This window comes from Pteropus vampyrus, unplaced genomic scaffold (assembly GCF_000151845.1).
Source record: "Pteropus vampyrus isolate Shadow unplaced genomic scaffold, Pvam_2.0 Scaffold125, whole genome shotgun sequence".
Classification (NCBI taxonomy): domain Eukaryota; kingdom Metazoa; phylum Chordata; class Mammalia; order Chiroptera; family Pteropodidae; genus Pteropus; species Pteropus vampyrus.
Window position 1 is genome coordinate 430,888 of NW_011888906.1, and position 13,072 is coordinate 443,959.

A 13,072-nucleotide genomic window follows, 5' to 3' on the forward strand; every position below is an offset into this window, starting at 1 on the left:
CAGGTGTTCTGTTCCACATTCAGAGCCCTTTTCAAATCCTCCCTCTGCCTTAAGGCCAAGTATTTCCTGCATCTTCCCTGATATTTTCTACCCTGCTCAGAGCCCTACGGTGCCCAGGCTGGCCCCATCTACGCTCAGAGGCTGACCACCTGTTCTACAAGGCTAGACCAGCAGCATTTGAAAACCAGGTGCCTGGGCCCAACCTCCAGGGAATCTGATGCCTGAAACCTAGAGAGAGGCTTTGCTGGGTGCTTTTTGCTGGAGTTCTTTTTGTGTGTAAAATTATACTTTTATTGAAAAAGCAATACATATATGTGTTAAACATTTCAGACTTTGTAGAAAAAAGTGCCCAGTGAAAAATTAGTGTTTCTCCCCCCTAGGCTCCTAGATAACTACTGTGAGCAGTTTTGGTGTTTCCTTCCAGAAATCTGCATACACAAGCAGCTATGTCAGTAACATCCCTTTTTATTACACAAATAGAAACATTCTCTGCCTACTGCCTGTTGTTCTTCTGTATCTTGTTTTCTTCATACAAGTCTTTCTCTGTTATTGGTTATTCCCTGTGGATGCACGCAGGCCCATAGCCTCCTTTTCCATGACCGTGTGACAGTCCATCCAAGGATGGACCACTAGTTGTTTGTCCAGTCCTCTACTCAGGTTTATTTAGGTTCCCAGTCTTGCTGCTGTGAGCAGTGCTGCAGTGAGCACTCTTCCCTACATGTCCATATGTGTGTGCAGTTGTCAAGCCATTCCTGTAAATGGAATTGCTGTTTCGAGGAGTGTGCATCTCGAATTTTATTAGATATATTCGAAATGCTTCCTTTTGCATTCTGAAAATGTGTATTTTTAAAAGCACCCTGCCCCCACCCTTAGATTCAAATTCATTTTCTTGGCTAAAAATCACTCTTCTCACCCAGCCCAGGGAGGGGAATGGGGTCAGCTAGTGTCACTCAGCAGTCCTCAGCCACTGAGGTGTCTCCAGAGTTAGGTGCAGTTGGGAGGAAGTGAGAAATGAAAGAAAGAAATGGACTAAAGGGGCAGCAGGAGTGGAGGCAGGATTGGGGGGAGGGGACTATGGAACCTGTTTGTGACTTGGTCTCCAGGGAGAGGCGTCCCCCCTCCCACACGCATCCTTCTTCCTTAAGTTCTCTGGTGTGTGCTGCACCTGCTTGGCGAGGGCCGGGCTGGCGAGCTCTTTCATCCAGCAAATATTTACTGAGCTCCTGAATCCCAGGAGCTGCCCACTATGTCCCTGCCCTTCTCAGAGCCTCAGTTTTCCTCATCTGAAAGGTGAAGAGGTGAATGCATCTCTGCCTTTCTCATGTCACTAGGCTAGTGGGAAGATTTGGTAAACCAGCCAGTGGGAAAACGTCATAAAACAGATTAGTTTTAGCTGGACACTGTGCCAGACACCCTGGGATCAGCAGAGTCCGAAGTTTGAACCAGTCCTAGATGGGCTGCTGTCAGTCTCAGCAGATGCTTAGTCAGCCATCGGGCTGGGAGGTTTCAGGCAGCTATTGGTGAGCATCTCCTGTTGCTGTGCCAAGACAGGGGCAGGCTGGTGCCTGGGGTCTTCCTGAATTTACTCTGCTCCCGGTTGCTGGGACTTTTGGCTGCTCAGGGTAAGGCAGGATAAAAGACATTCACATGACAGGTGGAGGAGGGTCTCCACACTGTAGCCAGAATTTTGCCTCCTCCAAGCCACCAGGAAGTCCCTTTTGGGTCCCCTACAGGTCTTTCTCCAGCTCCACTTTCTCCAGTGGTGGCAGACATGAGGAAGGGGAAGTTCTATCATTTTTCAAGTTTAAAATGATGTCTAAAACCACTTCCTCTCATTTTGTCAGTGGGGATACTGAGGCCTGGACTTGAAGGCCTCCTCCCAAGTTTCCCAGTGAGTCAGCAGCCTTACTGGGATTAGAAGCCAAGTAGGTGTTCAGCCCTCCGGGGCCTTAACTCTCATCATCATTCCCACATCGTCTCAGTCTTTAGTTTCACTTTGGGGTTAAAAACCAAAGTGAAAGAAAAAGGCAAAGCAGGAAGCAGCTGCTTCAGACCCAGCCCAGGCTGAGGCGGTTGGGCCCTGGAGGAACCACGCTGAACAAGCCTCAGTAGGAGAGCAAGCCTCTTCCCCGCTGGCTCCCACCCTCATTCTGGAGGCCTGACTGGAATGGGGGCTGGGTGGGGCCCCGAGGGAACAGTGCCAGGCTGTAGACAGGCAGTCATGTTCTGGCCTGGCCCACTGCTGTCTGGGAGACAGCCAGTCCAACGAGTTCCCTGGTGAAGTCGGCCTCACCTGGGTGTGGCCCCAGGTGGAACACTGCTGCTCTTTAAATTCCCGTCCTTCCGGGGCAGGGCTGAACTGGAGCTGGGCCTGTGTTGGCCTGGGAAAGAAATCCTGGCCTCCTGAATCCAGCTTTCACAGGACAGTTCCACTCTCCCTGAAGGTAAGAGCTGCCACCGTGTCTCTGCTGTGAAGACTAAAATGTTCAATCTCCGTGGGCACTTAACCTCAACCCCTGGTGGTTTCTTCTTAAGGACCCAGATGGCTTGGAAGCCTTTTTGCTTGTTCGAGTTGGAGTTTGAGGGACTTGAAGAGGACAAGAGTTGGGAGAGCAGGAACCGTGGCTTCCCCAGAGTTGATAGGTGCCTTCATGCAAGAACCTTTTCAACTCTGGACCTCAGATTCCCCAGTTTTTTGGCAGGCAGGATTTCCTTCTAGCTCTGCTGTTAAGTGGAATCAGTTTTGGTCCCTTGGAAGCCAGTGAGAGAGTATCATAACACCTGGTTTAGTTGGCTTGTGTATTTCAAAGATTAACTATTGTCTACCAAGCTGGGGTCTTAAGTTCCTATTTCTCTGCTTTTTCTAAGAAAATTCTCAGACTTGCCAAAGCAGATATGGTATCAGTATTATTGCTTTAACAAATATAATTTTTGTGTACTTCTCCTCTGCACAGTCTCAAGGTCCCCTATTACAGGTCACAATTACAAGATCCCTAAGCGCAAAGCAGGTCTGGTTCAAGTCCATCCCTGAGGGCACATGCTGAGCACACAGTAGGTGATCTGAAAGTTGTTAAATGCCTGCATTGATGATCCACACCTGCCATGCTGCTCCAGAAAGCTGGACAGCAGAAAGCTGACATTTATAGCCCAACCTTGTACCTCTGAGCCAGGCACAGTGGGGAGAAGCCCATACCCCAAAGGTCATGCTGATTTTTACTGCTGGGATTCAGATCCTGGGCTGCCATCTAGAGCTGTGATACTTTTGTCAAGTTGCTTATATTTTCTCTGGTCCTCAGTTTCTTCACCTGCAAAATAGAGACGATAATATTACCTGACATTGGTATGTAAAAGCGCTGAGCACAGTGCCTGATACAGAGAAACCACTTAGTTGCTGCTGTTTGGATAGCCAGAGGGAGATGAAAGACTTGAAATAGCTAAAGAATCCACATCTCATGACTAGAAAGATACTCAGCAGTCCTCAGCCACTGAGGTGTCTCCAGAGTTAGGTGCAGTTGGGAGGAAGTGAGAAATGAAGGAGAGAAATGGACTAAAGGGGCAGCAGGAGTGGAGGCAGGATTGGGGGGAGGGGACTATGGAACCTGTTTGTGACTTGGTCTCCAGGGAGAGGCGTCCCCCCTCCCACACGCATCCTTCTTCCTTAAGTTCTCTGGTGTGTGCTGCACCTGCTTGGCGAGGGCCGGGCTGGCGAGCTCTTTCATCCAGCAAATATTTACTGAGCTCCTGAATCCCAGGAGCTGCCCACTATGTCCCTGCCCTTCTCAGAGCCTCAGTTTTCCTCATCTGAAAGGTGAAGAGGTGAATGCATCTCTGCCTTTCTCATGTCACTAGGCTAGTGGGAAGATTTGGTAAACCAGCCAGTGGGAAAACGTCATAAAACAGATTAGTTTTAGCTGGACACTGTGCCAGACACCCTGGGATCAGCAGAGTCCGAAGTTTGAACCAGTCCTAGATGGGCTGCTGTCAGTCTCAGCAGATGCTTAGTCAGCCATCGGGCTGGGAGGTTTCAGGCAGCTATTGGTGAGCATCTCCTGTTGCTGTGCCAAGACAGGGGCAGGCTGGTGCCTGGGGTCTTCCTGAATTTACTCTGCTCCCGGTTGCTGGGACTTTTGGCTGCTCAGGGTAAGGCAGGATAAAAGACATTCACATGACAGGTGGAGGAGGGTCTCCACACTGTAGCCAGAATTTTGCCTCCTCCAAGCCACCAGGAAGTCCCTTTTGGGTCCCCTACAGGTCTTTCTCCAGCTCCACTTTCTCCAGTGGTGGCAGACATGAGGAAGGGGAAGTTCTATCATTTTTCAAGTTTAAAATGATGTCTAAAACCACTTCCTCTCATTTTGTCAGTGGGGATACTGAGGCCTGGACTTGAAGGCCTCCTCCCAAGTTTCCCAGTGAGTCAGCAGCCTTACTGGGATTAGAAGCCAAGTAGGTGTTCAGCCCTCCGGGGCCTTAACTCTCATCATCATTCCCACATCGTCTCAGTCTTTAGTTTCACTTTGGGGTTAAAAACCAAAGTGAAAGAAAAAGGCAAAGCAGGAAGCAGCTGCTTCAGACCCAGCCCAGGCTGAGGCGGTTGGGCCCTGGAGGAACCACGCTGAACAAGCCTCAGTAGGAGAGCAAGCCTCTTCCCCGCTGGCTCCCACCCTCATTCTGGAGGCCTGACTGGAATGGGGGCTGGGTGGGGCCCCGAGGGAACAGTGCCAGGCTGTAGACAGGCAGTCATGTTCTGGCCTGGCCCACTGCTGTCTGGGAGACAGCCAGTCCAACGAGTTCCCTGGTGAAGTCGGCCTCACCTGGGTGTGGCCCCAGGTGGAACACTGCTGCTCTTTAAATTCCCGTCCTTCCGGGGCAGGGCTGAACTGGAGCTGGGCCTGTGTTGGCCTGGGAAAGAAATCCTGGCCTCCTGAATCCAGCTTTCACAGGACAGTTCCACTCTCCCTGAAGGTAAGAGCTGCCACCGTGTCTCTGCTGTGAAGACTAAAATGTTCAATCTCCGTGGGCACTTAACCTCAACCCCTGGTGGTTTCTTCTTAAGGACCCAGATGGCTTGGAAGCCTTTTTGCTTGTTCGAGTTGGAGTTTGAGGGACTTGAAGAGGACAAGAGTTGGGAGAGCAGGAACCGTGGCTTCCCCAGAGTTGATAGGTGCCTTCATGCAAGAACCTTTTCAACTCTGGACCTCAGATTCCCCAGTTTTTTGGCAGGCAGGATTTCCTTCTAGCTCTGCTGTTAAGTGGAATCAGTTTTGGTCCCTTGGAAGCCAGTGAGAGAGTATCATAACACCTGGTTTAGTTGGCTTGTGTATTTCAAAGATTAACTATTGTCTACCAAGCTGGGGTCTTAAGTTCCTATTTCTCTGCTTTTTCTAAGAAAATTCTCAGACTTGCCAAAGCAGATATGGTATCAGTATTATTGCTTTAACAAATATAATTTTTGTGTACTTCTCCTCTGCACAGTCTCAAGGTCCCCTATTACAGGTCACAATTACAAGATCCCTAAGCGCAAAGCAGGTCTGGTTCAAGTCCATCCCTGAGGGCACATGCTGAGCACACAGTAGGTGATCTGAAAGTTGTTAAATGCCTGCATTGATGATCCACACCTGCCATGCTGCTCCAGAAAGCTGGACAGCAGAAAGCTGACATTTATAGCCCAACCTTGTACCTCTGAGCCAGGCACAGTGGGGAGAAGCCCATACCCCAAAGGTCATGCTGAGTTTTACTGCTGGGATTCAGATCCTGGGCTGCCATCTAGAGCTGTGATACTTTTGTCAAGTTGCTTATATTTTCTCTGGTCCTCAGTTTCTTCACCTGCAAAATAGAGACGATAATATTACCTGACATTGGTCTGAGTATGTAAAAGCACTGAGCACAGTGCCTGATACAGAGAAACCACTTAGTTGCTGCTGTTCGGATAGCCAGAGGGAGATGAAAGACTTGAAATAGCTAAAGAATCCACATCTCATGACTAGAAAGATGTATGTGGGCTGGGTGGAGTGTCTGGCGGGGAGTTGGTTATTTAATGGCTGTTTGCTGAGTACAGGGCTCTGGTGGCAAATGTAGAGTGAATCTAGTTAGGCTTTAGAGAGGAGATAATCTTTAGGACCTCAAAATCTGGGTAGGCCCCAAGTGGATGGAGATTTCGAGGGGCAGATATCCTGGGTAGGGGAAAGGAGGATGCCTTGGGTGGGGGTGGAGAGGATACTCAGGGTGGGGGAGGGATGGCAGGAGTTGGCTATATAGGGGCCAGGAGAGCCAAGATCAAGCTAGAGAAACCGGCCCAGGGTCATCAGAGTCAGCCAGGCACTCATACCTGGGGTTTATCTCTGCAGGGTCATCACTCCATTGGGCAGTTTCCTGCATGGGGCCTTGATGAAGAGCCCATTACTGAGTGTGCTGTGAATACATTTGATAGTTCTAGCCTTTCTTGGAACTTTGCTGCCCTTCCCAAGCTTCCCACGCTTCATGATGAGGCTGTTGCCCTGCGCTGGGGTGTGGTAGCCGTCAAGAGGTTCCTGCCTTCCTGCCTGCAAGCAGTGCGGGCCAAGGTGGGGTAGGAGTGGGCCTTGTGGCACGTGAAGCAGCATGTGGAAGCAGTCCAGGGGAAGAGGATTTGGTTCACTCCAACCAGCTCCTTCCTCCTCCCCACCACACGTCCACTTCTTCCAAATAATCAGCAGTTCATGTACTCAGAGTGCCAGGTGCTGAGCCAGGGGGATAGTAGGCAACAAGACGACTTGGTCTCTTTCCTCATGGAGCTTCCACCCAGCTTGGAGTCCCCATCCAAGCAAGTTACAGATACACGAGTTACTGTCTAATTGAGATAAGAGCCCTGAAGGAAACAAATCAGTGAAGACAGTCAAGGGAAGACTAGGAACAGCAGGGGTCAGGACCCTGAGGTTGAAAGTATTTGGTATATTGAAGTTACATCTGGAGCAATCTGCAGAGCCAGGCAGGGCCAATCTTGGACGGAGGCAAACAGCTTTGCTAACCCTGTAAGAACTAGAGCTGTCACTGAATTGAGATGTGATAATGAAAGTACTACAAGTGATTTTGTTTTAATATTAACATCAGGACTTCCAAATATTTGTCATTAGTTTTCATACTGATCATAAGTCATCAAGAAATGGGCTTCTTCAGCACTCCCAATTTATCGTTAACTTCCTTTCTCTTACTACTTCGTGATTCACAAAGCCGCCCTGCTGCTTCTGTTGCCTAGGGAGGTGGGTTGCAGTTATTACTACTGTTCTTAGAGGTGATGGAATGGAGAGGTAAAGTAACTTGCCCAAAGTCACACAGCTTAATCAAAATGTGAAGTCCCAGTTAACTGTTTTTTTTTTTTTTTTTTTACAACACTGCCTCTGTTTAAGAAGGCCAAAGGAGAAGTTTCTATCTCTTTTTAGCAATGTTGCCATTCCAAAATGATCACAGTTAAAAATTTTTGTTAGAATAAAATGATATACTAGTAATTGCATTAGAGCAATGGGATTAAAATGACTTTTTTCTATTTTTTCTATAATGTTATACAATATATTTATAATCCTTTTTTTGTTTTATTTTTTATCTCCACACAATCTCCCATCTAACTGCTTTCCCAGGTTCAGTGATACTAACACATTCATTACTGCCCTTGTAGATCTCCAGTCTTTTTTATTTTCTATTTGAATTATTTCTTTCATTTTTGTTACCTGAATCTCAGGAAAGAGATTGTAGGCAGGTTATAGTTCAGCCCCTGCTCACAAATACCTTTAGCTCAGATCAGAAATTTAAAAAAATTTATGCTTAAAGTAGTTTTAAATATTTTATTTTGTGACTCTTGGATTTGGGGTGAAAAAAAATCAAAGCAGTTTGATAACTGGTGCTCATTTATAGAGAATTCTTCAGTGGACTCCAGCCCATTTTTTAAAAATTACGGTAATATACACATAACAAAAATTTACCATTTTAACTGTTTTTAAGTGTACAGTTCAGTGGCATTAAGTACACTCACAGTTGTTTTACATCACCACATCCATCTCCAGAACTTTTTCCATCTTGCAAAACTGAAACTCTGTACCCATTAAAAAACAACTCTTCATTCCTCTCTTCCTGGCCCCTGACAACCACCATTCTACTTTCTGTCTCTACGAATTTGACTACTCTAGGTACCACATTCACTAGCCCATTTTAAAGAGGTATCATTTGAAAGGGAAAGTAGGTGATGTCTCTGAATAATTAACTCTTTTGGTGGTGATTAATTAATTTTCCAAGTTACCGCACACTGCAAATCTAAGCTTTATGTGGCCGTGTTCCCACAGAGTTGTTAAAAGACATCTCTTGGGGGTACTTCCTGCATAGAGGCAGCCTTCATTCCAAAGCCGAGGGTGGCTTTGGAGGGTGGCTGCATAGCACCTGGCCAAGCCCCCTTGTGGATGCTGGGTAACAGAATGGGGAGGACTGAATTTAATCATAGAACCCAGGCATAATTCCTCAGTTAGCTGCTTGCTTGCTGTGGGATTTGGGTTAAGTCCCTGCACCTTTCTCAGCCTGTTTCTTCCTCTGAGAAATGAGACATTTCTGTCATGTGTACATCCCAAAATCAGTGAGACAGTTAATGAATTCCCCTTTGCAGCCTTGAGAATTCTAGTGCATTGTTCACATGTGGTTAAATGCAAGAATAGGGCTCCTGATCCACATTTTACAGAAGAAGCAGAGACTTAGAAGTAAAATGTCTTGCCCAAGGTCTAAATAGGCTGAAACCCAGCCTCCCTCACTCTACAACTTGCAGCTATGCAGTGTTCCTGTTGGACAGTCTTTCTAAGGACAGTAGACTGTGAAACAGATGGTTGCTTTTTCATTTTACTGAATTTCAAACATTGCCCAAGAAGCTCTGATGTCAGCGGGCCTGCAAGAGAGGACAAGGGATAAAGATTTTGATGGGGGATCGAGGACAGTGACTTGCGTCACAGGAATTGAGTCCTAAAACATTTCTCTGGTGATCATCTTGCCCACCAACAGCAAATATCTTGCTTTTGGCGGGTACTTCCATACTGGGTCCATGGCAGACAGCACTAATCAATCACAGCACTCACACAGCTTCAGGATCCTTCTTAATACAGGTGGGCATATCCGGTCAACCAGAAGTAGCATTTCTTCTGGATGGCACACCCAGTGGAACCTGTGCCATCTCAACCTAGTGTTATCCCCAGCTTTTACAGATGGGTGGCAGTCTTGGGAGAGGAAAGGACTGTTTGAGGGTAGGTGATGTCACAGGTCTCTTTGTGAGAGTGGAAAAAAGTCTGGCAGGACAGCCCAGAGCCTGGGGAGGTGACCAGTATGCTTGCAAGAACATCAGGGCAGAGCAATGCCCAGAGGGGTAAAGTCACCTTTCTTCAGCTTCTCTTTAGAATACTGGCCTGGGCTCGAGGTCCTTGTGAAAGTGCACTCTGGTCAAATTTCTCCAGCAGAAAGGAAAGACCAAACTTGTTCACAGTGGCTTCTAAGTTTTGTAGTCTTGGTCATCAGCACTTGTATTTTTATTACTTGTGAGACTAGATGCTGTGAAGGTTGGGTTCTGGAGATTGAAACCTGTAGGGTTTGTGCTCGCTTAGCAGATAGAACATAACTTGCTGTGTGATGCTGAGCAGATCCCTCAGCTTCTCTGAGCCTGTTTCCTCAGCAGCACAAGGGGAGACGGTGAAAACATCTTGTGGGGATCAGTAAGACGCAGGTATAAGGACCTTGGACAGTGACTGGGCCACTGCATTAGCCACTGATTCCTGAGCAGACGTTCAACACTGGTAACTATGACTGTTATCCACTAATATTCAGCCAGTTCTTAGAGTGCGCCTAACTTTGTGCCATTGTGGGGGCAGGGTTCTGTGAACAGGGTGGGAACGTTGGAGACCTTCCCTTAGGTAAGTATTCTTTCAAAGAGATCGTCTCAGATGTCACCACGTTGTATTTTTGGAGGTAGCTGGGAGAAAAATCAAGTAGGGAGAGGTACGGGGGCGTGAGGAAGAAGGCTGTAGTCACGATTTGTCCCAGTGCCTCTGTTTTCTGCTTAGCAAGTCACTTCTCTCCTTTCTGTATCCTTAGGGCCTCCAGGGGAGGGTCCCTCAGTCCTTTACCACTTTTTGGGCAAAGTCAGAGATGTGGGCCTATCTTATGAGTGTCAGCAGGCATTCGCCTGGGTACCTCTGGGGCAGGACGAGGCCACAGGTGTGGGCGCCATGTAGTCCTTTCCTTCAGGGGCTCAGATCTATAGGGAGAGGCCTATAAAACAGTGTGGTGCCAAGGGCTTGTGGCACGTCTAAACACAGAGTATTGACCCAGTGAGGGGAGCCAGGGTGGGAGTTAGAGGGACAATCAGGGAAGGCTTTTTGGAGGGAGTAATGCTAGACCAGAGACCTGAAGAAGGCGGCAGACTTAGGGAGGCGTTGCAGTCAAGGAGCAGCCAGTGCAAAGGCCTGGAAGCTGAGAGTATGGTGTGTTGGCATGAAGAGAGTGGTAGAGAGAAGTTGGAGGGGTTCTTGGCAAGTCAGAGAGGCCAGTAGTCACCCCCTTAAAATATTAGAATGACGTGATGCAAGTGCAGCGTGGAGTGAGTGGACAGCTATGGGTCTGCAAGCCAGGCACTGAACCTTCCCCCCCAGACCCCTGCAGGGGCAGGACCCCTCACTTCTGCCCCAGCCTCTGGTTTGTGGAGACCCTGGAGGGCCTGGGATTGAGAGGCAGCTATGGTGGCCCCTTGCTCAGGAGATGTGCAGGCCTCTCAAGAGATTGTAATGGCAGTTCCTCACCTGCCAGGCACTTTCCCACCTGTCTTATCAAGGGACTGTCACAGCAGGACTAGGGCAATGGGCAAGGCAAGCCAATATTGTTTGCATTTTGTAAATGAGAGAAATTGAGGCCCAGGGAACTTAAATTGAACAGTGAATGAATGCAGGAACCAGTGCTCACACTCAGGGACTCCTAACCTACATGCCACGTCTGTAACTCAGCAGCAGGTGTTTGCAAGAGAGGGGAAGCAAATGTTGACTGAGCACATATTCTGAGGATGAGTTTATCATCTCAGTTGGGGCTCTGTGCTGCCAGACTTCCCAGAGGAGGGCGTGTTAAGTCCTGATTGTGCTGTCTGAGTCTTCATATCATTTCCTGTGTAGCTAGGCTATATGAACATTCTCCTCTGTCTTTCTTACTTGTTAATAACAATTCTCTGGAGCTAAAAAAAAAAAAAAAAAAAAGTTTGAACTATGAATGTCACACACACAAAAATGATGTCTGAGGTCATGTCCAGAACTGGGTATGAAGTAGGAGGGCAAAGAAAGAACAAACATCTCAGGCCTGGAAGAAATCTTAAAGGTCACACCTATGGGAGCTGGAGTGCCTGTGTCTAGCCCAGCTGGCCACCTCCTAGGCAGCTCTGCTTCTTAGAAAGCACCTCCATATAGTGATGGAAAGTCTGTTTCTCCTTAATATCCCCCACCTTCCTGTCTCTTCCTGTGGTAGTACGATGATCTGGACTATGTGTATATGTGACAGTCTTAGGTATTTGAGGACAGTAGCCATGCCTTTCTGAATTGCCAGTCTCTTCCAGGCCACTCTCCCAGTCACTCTAAGCCCAGCTTCATGTTAAACAAGGTGTGACTCATGGTACACATGTGCCATACTTCATTTGTGGCAAATCTGTGACAGACATCACTAATCAGTCAGCAGTCACAGCTCCCTTGTTCATTCAGTCCCAGGCTTTCTCAGACAGTGCTCCATGTGGCTACGCTCAGTCAGTAAATGAGGCATTTCATTGTGGGTTCTGTGCTTTATTGTGAGTATTCGAGCACAGGGACTCCTCATCCTGGGTCCCTCGTGCCTATCCAGGACCCAGTGCATGGCTTCCCCTCTGTAAATAGGCATTTGTCATAAGGGGATGGATTTGAGACGACTTCTTGTGTGGATTGCCTTCTTCAGTCTCTAATCTGGCCATGCCCTTTTCCAGAATCGCAACAGTACCCACAACATTCATCCAGAGTTCAGTGGAGGCTGCTCCCTTGCCCCCAGCCCTGACCTTTCTCTGTTAGCACAGCCTCAAACTATGTCTGTGATTGGCTGGAGTTGCTAAGGCTTTTTTCTACGTGTGCTACTTTCTTGTGTAATTGTCTTACTTGGGATCCCAAACCCAGGATCTTAATATAAGCTCTGAGGACAGGGCCCTCTCCCGTCCTGTGTCTCTGTCCCCAGCCCTGGCACTGAGGCAGGCAGCACTGCCTCTGTTGACCTTAACTGAACTCATGGTTTTCCCCATTCAGTTCTGCACTCTTCATTTCATCCTATCTCTCGGCTGCCCAGGGTTCTTGGCTCCTGATGCTGTATCCAGATATACCACCTGTCATTCTAGGCACCGTGAATGAGCCTATTAACACCATCTTTCTATTCTGGGATCCGCTTGGTCATTCAAAATGATGAAAGAGGCCAGCAATCGAGGTGTATAGGACCCGGCAGTGTCTAGCTTTGACACTAGACACAGGGCTTGTGACAGCTTGCAAAGAGCCAGGCTTTTGTGATTCATCACCAGGGTTTGACATCAGCCGTCCAAAAGTGAGAGTGTTTTTTTGAGGTTCTTTTAGGTAGTACTTCCCAGGCTGGGCTCTTGGGACCTTAGGGCTTTTGAAAGGCAGCAACAAGGTCCACATGCTAGAACCAATATTTGAAAAGCCAAATAGTATTTGAAAAGCCAAGTCTTACGTTCTCCACTCCTTTCCATTGCCCCACTAGGCCAGATGGGGGCCATACCTGTTAAGTTTTTGCATTGGACTGGAGCCATAGCAGGCCGTAACTCTGGCTGTCTTCTCCTATTCATCAGCACCCTCTACTAGCAGTTATAGCTTTAATATACAAGAAAATCATGATTTAATAACCACAGCTTGGAAGCTGGCATCTATTTAAAGCTTAGACTCCTGGGGGTGGTGGTAATAAGGAATCCTGGAGGGTGGAGCAGGGGCCCCTGAGCAGAGCTGCTGGCAGAGCTGACTGTAGGCAGTTCTCTAAGGATAAATAAGACGATGTTTCTGGCAGATTCCAATAC

The 13,072-nt window shown here is 47.9% G+C and overlaps 1 protein-coding gene across 7 annotated transcripts in view; it reads left to right on the forward strand.

Annotated features, from left to right (window-relative positions):
* Positions 1-13,072, forward strand: part of DLGAP4 (DLG associated protein 4) — an 88,448-nt gene that overhangs the window by 32,622 nt on the left and 42,754 nt on the right. The window contains exon 1 of one of the 7 annotated variants that reach the window (XM_023534457.1): positions 2,044-2,444. The exons of 5 other annotated variants lie outside the window; for them this stretch is intronic. The gene's annotated coding sequence lies outside the window, so the exon portion shown is untranslated. Of the gene's footprint in view, positions 1-2,043; positions 2,445-4,561; positions 4,963-13,072 lie in introns of those variants that run through there. One more of the 7 variants, XM_011366566.2, reaches the window with a different exon arrangement.